The sequence below is a fragment of the Dermacentor silvarum genome, chromosome 4, assembly GCF_013339745.2.
Source record: "Dermacentor silvarum isolate Dsil-2018 chromosome 4, BIME_Dsil_1.4, whole genome shotgun sequence".
In the NCBI taxonomy this organism is placed as follows: domain Eukaryota; kingdom Metazoa; phylum Arthropoda; class Arachnida; order Ixodida; family Ixodidae; genus Dermacentor; species Dermacentor silvarum.
In genome coordinates, this window is record NC_051157.2 from 119,085,240 (window position 1) to 119,094,943 (window position 9,704).

General features: G+C 49.2%; 1 long non-coding RNA gene across 1 annotated transcript; it reads left to right on the plus strand.

Moving 5' to 3' along the window:
• Positions 1-7,500: 7,500 nt before the first annotated feature.
• Positions 7,501-8,216, plus strand: LOC125945200 (uncharacterized). The gene is made up of 3 exons (XR_007466689.1): positions 7,501-7,523; positions 8,015-8,063; positions 8,124-8,216. It is a non-coding gene; the product is annotated as an uncharacterized LOC125945200 (long non-coding RNA).
• Positions 8,217-9,704: the final 1,488 nt, after the last annotated feature.

Below are 9,704 nucleotides of genomic sequence, written 5' to 3' on the forward strand. Positions count from 1 at the left end.
AAAATTTCCCACCTGCCGGCCGTCGCGCTCACCATAAAATGAGCGCGTTTAGAACTTGCGAAATGGGCTTCATCGTCCAGTTGAATGTAAATGTATAGCGTAAAATGAAAAAAAAAAGAAATGAAAGTACGTGTCCGCGTCCGCGACACTCATTCTCGCGAGTTTGGCGATACAACTTTCTTTTCATCGTTTTAATAGTTTTCCTATTTGCGCAACGCTGCTAGCGTGTGCCCCGAAAGGTCACATGCTAATCAGGCGCCACGATTAGTAATTCATAAAGCGTGCATGGAGACGTCGCCTATTGATTTATTTTGTTCTGAAGGATCGCCAGACAGAAGCGAAAAACACGGAGATATAGATAAGCATCACCCTCTTTCGGCGTGCCATTGGGTAACTGATTTCTTTTCTTTTCTTTTTTTTCATTTCCTTCATATTTCAAGTGATCGCAAGAATTCGCCGCTGGTTCAATTGGTTGCTCCGGCTTGCGAATGCCACACGCGTGCTTTTGCAAGGAGCTTGGACAAGTAAACAGGACACAGTGTTCTTTTTGGCTGATTGACTGCGTAGTACACGCGTACTCTACGACTGTGTGCTTTTATAGCATGTCTGCGGAATTTCTGTTTCTAGTGTTTCAACGCACTATCCCTCCGAATACGATCATGCAACACCATGTGGCCAATGGTATCTGGAGGGCCTGGGCGACTTGTAGCTCGTAGAAGATTCGACCAGATTCACGCAACACCCGTATTAATCGACGCGTCAATACTATTATCGATGGGGAAAAAACCTGTCATAGAATAAATGTTGTTTTCTTTTTATTATAAACATTTCTTATCATCTGTCGTGCTTAGTGGCTGATCTCGACGATGTAACGGGAAGACGCGCATTCGCGCGAGCAAGATGATGTCATGCGGCATGCAAGAGCTTATACCAAGACCCATATTGACAAAAACGTCGTCGTCATCGCCGTCGCCGTGAGGTTCCCTATAAAGTCCATGGGCGATAAAGTCGTCGCCGTGCGGTATGTGCGAGTGAAGGCGCGCGGGGGACGCGAACTGTCACAGAGAGCGAACCCACGGCGGAGAGCAAACGCGACTTCCGTCGAGCGAAAGTCCATGGGGGTATGGGAGGGAGGGAGAGAGGGGGGACGACGCTGTGCTGCGGCACCAAATGCGCATCTTGCAACCGGTCCCAAGAGGAACTGGCGACGCAATCTCCCACGCGAAAGGAGCAAAGCGGGAATGCAGCGGGTGAGAGAGGGGGGGGGGGGCGACTTCTACTCTGCCAACAAATGTGCTCTTGTACTTAGCGCCAGTACGGCCTGTCGGTATAGAAACACTTCAAGCGGATTTCTGCCATCGGCGTCGCCGTCGCCGTGAAGTTCCGTATAAAGTCCATGGGCGATAAAATCGTCGCCATGTGCCGTATGTGCGAGCGAAGGCGCGCGGGGGACGCGGACTGTCGAACGCACGGAGGAGTGCAAACGCGACTTCCGTCGAACGCAAGGCCATGGGGATATGGGAGGGAGGGAAGGAGGGAGGGAGGGGGGCGACGCTGTGCTGCGGCACCAAATGCGTATCTTGCTTCCGGGTGCAAGGCGAACTGGCGACGCAATCTCCCACGCGAAAGGAGCAAACACAATGAATGCGCGGTAGAGATTGGGGGGGGGGGGGGACTTCTACTCTGCCAACAAATGCGTTCTTGTACTTTACTCCGGTACGGGCTGTCGCTGTTGTTGCATGTGATCGCACGCACCGTATCTTGCAAGCGATCTCCACACGGCTCTGACTTTGTACGCGCTGTGCTTACGCCGCTCAGTTTCTGTTGACGCGATAGACCACACGAACCTTCACTCGCTGCGGCTGCCGCGCTTCCCTACGCTAGCGTTTTGACAGTGGTTGTCTGCGGTCATCGAGGGGGTTCTATTCACGTTTGCTTGTGCACGTTGACACCACGCATGTTAATTCAGTTAGTAAGCGAATGTGTCAAGTTTATACAGCCGATAAAGATACTATCCCTACTCCTTATAGTTTCCTACTAATTTGCTGCCACAATTGAGGCTTCAAATTTCGGGCGAAACTGCGACGTTTTTTTTTTTTTGTTTGTTTCAGTGAGCTTCACCGCAACACATAGCGTGGGAAAGCCAGTTTACAAAGACCAAGCTTACAGCAATGCACTTTAAGTCGGCTTCACTTTTATAGAGAAATGCATTGCTGGGAAGACGTTTTTCCAGGGGCAATATAAGTCGCCTTATATTAAAATGTGAAGGCCCTAGTAGAGCACTGCACGGACTCGGGTTTACACGAAAGCCAGGCCCCGGCCTGGCTCACGGGCCGGGCCGGGCCGGGCTGGGCAGGGCAGTTTTTATTGCGATACCAATTATATGGACACTTCAACCGCATTTCTGCCGTCGGCGTCGCCGTCGCCGTGAGGTTCCGCATAAAGTCCAAGGGCGATAAAATCGTCGCCGCGCGCCGTATGCCCGAGCGAAAGCGTGCGGGAGACGCGCGCTATCACGGAAAGCGAACGCACGACGGAAAGCAAACGCGACCGTCGCGCGAGAGGCCGTGGGGGTATGGGAGGGTGGAAAGCGGGGAGACGCTGTGCTCCGGCACCAAAGGCGTATCTTGCAACCGGGCGCAAGGGGAACTTCCCTCTCAATCTCCCACGCGCAAGCAAGAAAGCGGGAAGGCAACGCGGGAGGGAGCGGGGGGGGGGGGGCGCACTTCTACTCTGCCAACAACCGCACTCGTACTTTGCCCAGCTGTGTCGCTCACCCGCACCGTCTCTTATCTCTACACGGCTCTGACCTTTGTATGCGCTGTGCATTCGCCGCTCACTTTCCGTTGTTGAAGCGACAGACCGCACGAACCTTAGCCCGCTGCGGCGGGTGAGCTTGCTGCCAGCGTTTTGACAGTCGCTGTCTGCGGTCATTCAGTGTGATCTATTCATGTTTGCTTGTGCCACATTTTCGAGCCACATTTTCCAACGCACGCTACACATGCAATGCTGCCCGGATCGGCAGTGCAGCGCTACAGGTGTGTCCCTTCGCACGCGCTGCCCACGGGAAGCGCTTCTCATCAACACCACTGTTTCACACGCGCCTTGTCGTGGTCATTGAGTCTCTCTTAATGTCGGTCTACTTACGCCGCAGCACACCTGCTTACTTACTAAGCTCATGTTTACTACAATTCATATTGCTACCAAAGACGCTCACCTTACTTCGTATGACATTGCTGTGTTGCTATCGCATTCATTGCTTCTCCCTTAGGGAGAAACAGTGACATGTTTCACCGGCTTGGGCCGGGCTTGGTCACGGCATGTGCTTTTTGACCCGGGTCCGGGCCGGGTTCGGGTATTTGGACACAGGCCTGGGCCGGGCTCGGACTTTCTGGCGGTGTGCATGTAACGTGCAGCGAGTTATCCTCACACGTCTCGACTCTGAAAGGCCTGTTGCACCGGGGAAGCTGGAAGCTAGCAGTGCAACTCCTGTGTACTTCCCTTTTCTTCTTCCGTCGTATTTTGCGCTGTTTGAACAGAATTTAAAGTCCAGAAAGACCGAAGTCGCCTCAAACCAAAGAATGCCATTGTATTCCTTACACGAATCATTGTAATTAATGCTTTCAGCGCGGTGTAAGCGCTTTCGCGACTTGCTGATTCTTCAAAGGTGAATTGGTAAAACGATGACTGGTACGATAAGATAATTCATCACGCGGCTGAAATATGGCACTGCGTCCATCCATGATTGCAATGTTCTCAACCGGCCACCTAGCAGCAACGCATTACGCTGCACCATGGAGGAACGAGAAGCTTTCTTTCTCCATTTACTCCATCCATGCGCTGCTGCACTCACGACCGGTCGTGGCTGCGCTTCGGCTAGAGTGTACTAGAATACGGTTGAGTGGGACGAGCGGCTGGGACGGCGCATGCTTTGCTGTGAGGCGCCCGATGTGGCAAAATACTGTGGCGGCGCTAGCGATAGAAGTGGATTGGGCCGCATCAAGGTCGCGCCGTTGGAAGCTGCTGGCGATACTGCTCGGCAGGGTCATTCGTACTACTTAGCACGCTCGTATTTGCGTTCAGACCGCTCAAATTGTGGTTATAATTGCATACGATATGTATTTATGTCTTAAGAATAAATTCCTTTCATTCTATTCTTTATTTTCTTTAATGCTGCTCGGTGATCTATTTCGGTCTCGGGCGGGTTGGGGCCGGTTTCGAGCCGGGCTCGGGTTGGACTCGGGCCTAAGGTAAAAGGGTGGCGGGCCGGGCCGAGCGCGTAACGTAGATTATTTCCGGGCCCTCGTCTCGCCATAAAACTTTTGGTCGGGCTCGGGCCGGCAGCCCAACGTAAAAACGGGCCCGGGCTGGGGCGGGGCTGAAAAAATCGGCCCCTGTAATGCTCTAGGCCCTAGCACTTTATTATTTTCTTAATTGTTTGCTATTGCCCCGACGCGCGCGCGTGTTCAAAACGCAGCAGGCAGGCCAAGTCCCAATTTGACCTGCCGAGGATGCGAGCGCCATCTTGATAGCATTTTCGCAAGTAAATTACCCGAGCGCACAGGCTTGGTATGATAGAAATGCTTGAAAAGAGGTTCGTGTTTAAGTTTCGTCGTAACAGAATTATGATTTCTCGTACATTCAAATTACAATCCGACGCCGAATCCGACGCCGAATGGTAAAGTCGTACTTTACCATTTTGCTGACGAATTTCACTTTGAGAAATTAAATTGGTGTTCGCGAAAACCTTGCACCACGTGGAGGGCCGGTGCGGTCAGGGTGGTTGGAGATGAGTTTTTCCGCCACGGACGCCGACATCCACGTCGACGCCGGATTTTTTGCGACACGGGGCCCTTAACACTACCGCGTTAAATCTTTGTGAATACGGCCCGAGAAGTGTAGTTACAATGTACGTACAATCTAGGGCCGGGATAGTGCAACGATTCTATACAATTTCTATTCCTTTTTCGCGCGCCGTCAGTGGTCCTACGGCAGGCCAACGTTATCACCGGGACCAGGTTACTGTGAATTATTGTTGATAACAACGGAATAAAATCGGAATGAACGAAATCCCTACATCATGCTGGCTCAGCTCTGGGCCCGTATTATCATTCATTTCATTTTCAGTTCTACTTGCCCTTCGTGATGGTTCACACGAAACCACATCTCCGCTATCATTCAGATCGGACACTCAGTAGGATGGATGATCAGAAAGTAATGGGATCGGATGAAAATAATCCTCACATATTACGGCCACAGGAATCAGGCGAAGATGAAAGTTAAGGCCCGTTTATAGTCCAACGTTCCCGGCGCGCGGGCCAGCGTCGTTTGCGGCCGGTCACGCTACGCCGGTTACGCTGCGCCAGCCGAAACGCTATACTCCGACGCGCACGCCGTTGGCTGTTATCTTCGGAGCATGCGCAGAATGATCTCAAGCCCGCGCGCGCGCTTTGAACGGCTGTTTGCGACCGTCGGCGAAGCAAGGGCGAAGCTACAGTGGCTAGAATTAGCGAAGCGGCGTGGGCGCCTTTATTTCTTCGCGCGAAATGCATTGTGGGTCGGCGCAGTCGACGCGACCAACGCGCGAAGGGGTCAGGAGCCAATTCGGCGCCGGGCACGTCGGGGCGCGCCGAAGCCGCCGGTTGCGTTGGCTGCGCTAGTGCGCCCGACTATAGAGGGGGTCGTCTTCGCCAACGTCACGTGGCGTGCGCGCTCACGTTACGTCGGACTATAAACGGCCCTTAGGGCGCCGACAAAACGCACACACTGCGCTTGTTTGCACCTCGCTTTTCATTCTTGGCTGGTATTCACAAAATACCTTTTATACAAGAATATTTCGTAGGAGAAAGTGTCAGCCAATCACTATGCAGGACATATTAGCCTACGCGAAGACAAAGATCACGTAGGAACGAAAAGCTCTGTGGAATCGGCCTCTTGATTCTTGCAGAGGCTTCCCTGGGGGATGAAGGACCAAACATTCCAGCTCGCAAGCTTACGTTAACACAGCCGCCAGCACTTATACACAAGAGCTGTTGACCGAGAAAGACGGAGCAAATTTAGCAACCAAGTGCCAAGGACGAGGTTTCTCAACCAAGTATTTTTACGCTTAGGTTACTAAAAGAACATTTGCCCGCTAAGCTAGCGTAAGATTGATAGGCTTCGAATGGCCCTCGAGTTTTCTTTTTTTTTTTTCTTACGGTCGCCTTCTCCAAGCTTATTCGCCATTACTATAATTCTTCTTGATGCAGTTACCTGTGCAGGCATCCTATTAATTTCTGCCACTCAATTACTTTCAAAATAAACAAAGAAGACATATTGCGATCATGATGTAAATGCGAAGGACAGAGAGGCCAAGAAAAATTATTGAATGAATGCGCACTCCGAACTAATTTCATTGAAGAAAATGCTCACATATATGTATAATATTCTAGCTAACATGATGCAAGGTTTTAAAAGAAAAAGCGAAAGACTGTTGAGAAGGCACTTAAATGTTCGTTGTTAGCAGCCATCGAAAGTAGCCTACATTGTGTGCGTGTGCGTGTATGTGCGTGTGCGTGTGCGTGTGTGTGTGTGTGTGTGTGCTCTATAACTTAAACAAATAGTTCTATTTTCTGAACAAATTTGTAATTTGTATAAATCGGCAATGTAAATACTATAGTTTCAGAGCAAATTTCAACACATCACATGTAATCATTTGCGGCGCGTTACCCCTCATGTAGCTCTTCTTCTAGCGTTAAAAAAAGTTTCGGGAAATTTTAAAAAAGAAGACGTGACCCTCCGCATATGCGTCACATCAGTGCTACATTATAACATTGCCAACGATACAATTCGGCAAGAAAAATGTCCAGGCTTGCTCCATGAATGCGGTTAAAAACTGCGGCTAAATCTGCACAATTGATGAGAGAAGAAGAAAAGGAATGAGACGCCGGAGATGTTAACCAAGAAAGCATCTGGCTGGCTACCCTACGCTGGGTGAATGGTTAAGGAGAAATAACAGCACAGTATACTAGACACAATTTACATGATTATCGATTAGCTTGTCAACTCCATGGCTTGTTGATCTATTGGGACTGCCACTCGTAGCGTGGAAGTGTGAGCCGCATATGCGAAATAATTGTTGGAAGTCAGCGCCGTGTGCGCATAGAGTAACATACGGATTACAAGAGTGGCCACTCGAGCCTAAAAGCGGCCGAGCTACGCAGATTCATGCCGCCCGCTAGAGGGCAATACAACACTCCCTGTCTCCAAGGGAACGCGCGTACTACTAACCTATTGTAGTAAATTTTCTATAGTGCACTATACGTCTACTTGTCTATGTGGCTGTAGACGTAGGCGTTATCAACGGGATCAGCCGGCCGTGAGCGGTGGATGATAAGACTAGTATAAAGAATAACGCATCGTTACAAAATATCGGCCATGGTGTGATCAGGCAAGGCGACGCTACAAAAGATGTGCGATAACGTCTGCGTGGTCCTTGCTGGGTTCGCCTGCCAGAACGTGTCTGTCTGCTTGGCTGCTGCTTGGTAAGAAGGCCTTCATTACGTTCGTTTTTCCCTTCATTACTTCGCAAATTGCTTATGTATTTGTCACTTCAGCCGTAAGTTAACATTTGTCGCATTGTGCTGTTCGGCGCAGAGAGCTTTTGTGTTCTTCACTTCGCGCATGATGTTCGTGGATTGCTTCACATTATGTAAGAAACATCAATTTGGAATGCTGCGCAGCACGTTTGCGAGAAAATCGTTTCTGGGCGCAAGAAAGTGAGTCGGCACACGCCGGTATACGCAGTCTGAATTTAATGCACGTGTGTTGCACTTGTGTGAAAGAATGCAGTTATGCTTAGGATCGTTATTCGTGGCGTGCGCAGATTGCTTGAAGCCTTTGTTACGAGCGCAATTAGAGAGAACTTGCGAATTGATAAGAATGTTTGAAAGCTGTGGCTACGACGTATTCTGAATAAACACTCCTGCCTCAGTGGGGCATGCATGGCACCGAAGGTAGCTTTTTTTTTTTTTAGCTGCGACAATTGCACGTGACGCTTTTCGCGAAAGGGCGATCTGAAGTGCGTAGGTGAAAATTTGTGCGAAGGCGGGAGAGAAGGCATAACCAATACTTTTTTTTTTCAGGTCATGCCGACCATAGTCAAGTACTACGGGAATTACTGCTGTGTTGCGAGGTGCAGTAACAACGGCAGGACAGGGAGAGAGCGTGGTTGGCTGACAAATGCAGTGAGCAGCCTTCATTCCTTGTTTGCTATGCAGCCCGAAACTACCACTTAATAATAAAGGTTAGGCTTCAAAGGACGAGCGTTGTTTTCCTCTTTAATGCTAATGCCGTCTTCAGCAGTTTTACTGTTCTGTGGGATTTTTCATAATATCGCCTGTTTATTCCTTTTGTGAAATTTATTCTCAACATGTGGCAGCTGTATAGGCATGTCTCTCATTGTGCAGTGCACCCATATTTTTGTGCTTGCGTTCATCAAACGTTGTGAAAAAAAAGTGTACATGTGCTTACTGAGAATGACTGAAAAATAAAGTTTCGTCTCTTCCAACACTTGTCATGTTTATTTAAAGTGCCTGCATAAACACACAGTGGCATCGTGAGCTTGCTGCTCTGGTGGTACAGCTTACACGAAGCTACTCGATGCATGCAAGCAACGCGTTAAAAAATCAAAATATAGCCATAATATAGCCTCCGGGACGAGCACTCGCACGGAAGCAATCTTGGAGGCCGTGTACATTTTCTAACCGCCAGAAAATAGCCTTCGAGATTAGCTTTTCTGTGGTACTAGTCTCTGAGTCTGCGTAGATTCCACACACCCGCTAGGTGCACTGCGAACCAAAATCCCACGCAGGGGCCTATGGAAGTGTCCGCTCTTATCCTTGTATGTTACTCTATGGTGTGCGAACCTTACTCCTTTGAGCTTGCGATGTACAGATTTTCACGCTGTGACCACATCGGCTCGAGTAACGAATAGTTACCGCGTGATCTCTGTGCAGAAGAAACGGCAAGGAATGAAAGTGTCTAACTCAAGTGATCAGATAGAATTCGCTGAAGTGTCAAAACTGATCTACAGGAAGAAAGTAAGGGATATTCGAAATTGTAACGTGGGCAAGATTGAGGAAGCAGTAAAAAATTGCGGCTGCATGAAATCAGTGGGACGAAAGCTTGGCATAGGACAGGGCAAAATGTACGCACTCAAAAGATAAGCAGGATAACGTAATCAGCAATTTAGATACTGTGCAGCGGCAGGAGAACTATACAGGGTGTCCCAGCTATCACGCACCATGATTTCAAAAAAGAGGAACGGCGTTACGCGAAGCAAACCTACTGCGTATTGTTTCCAGTACAGTGGAGTAACCGCCAGTATTTTTTTCGTTACTGAGATTTAATTAACGAATTGTAATTAATCATCTAACTTGAGAAGTACTGTCCTGATTATCAAAGTGTCAATGAGAAAGTTGTAGAGCAACATTAAAAACTGCCGATACAGCTTTCCGTTGCTCAATACGTGCTACATAGAAGTGTTTTTCCGAGCATGAAAGAAGCCCGCGAATACACGCAAAGTACCTCGAGTGGCCAGTCGTGCGGCAATTCTGCGTGTATTCGAGGGCTTCTTTCACACTCGGAAAAACACATTTATGTAGCACGTATTGAGCAATGGAAAGCTGCATCGGGAGTTTTTTCTGTTGCTCTACAACTTTCTC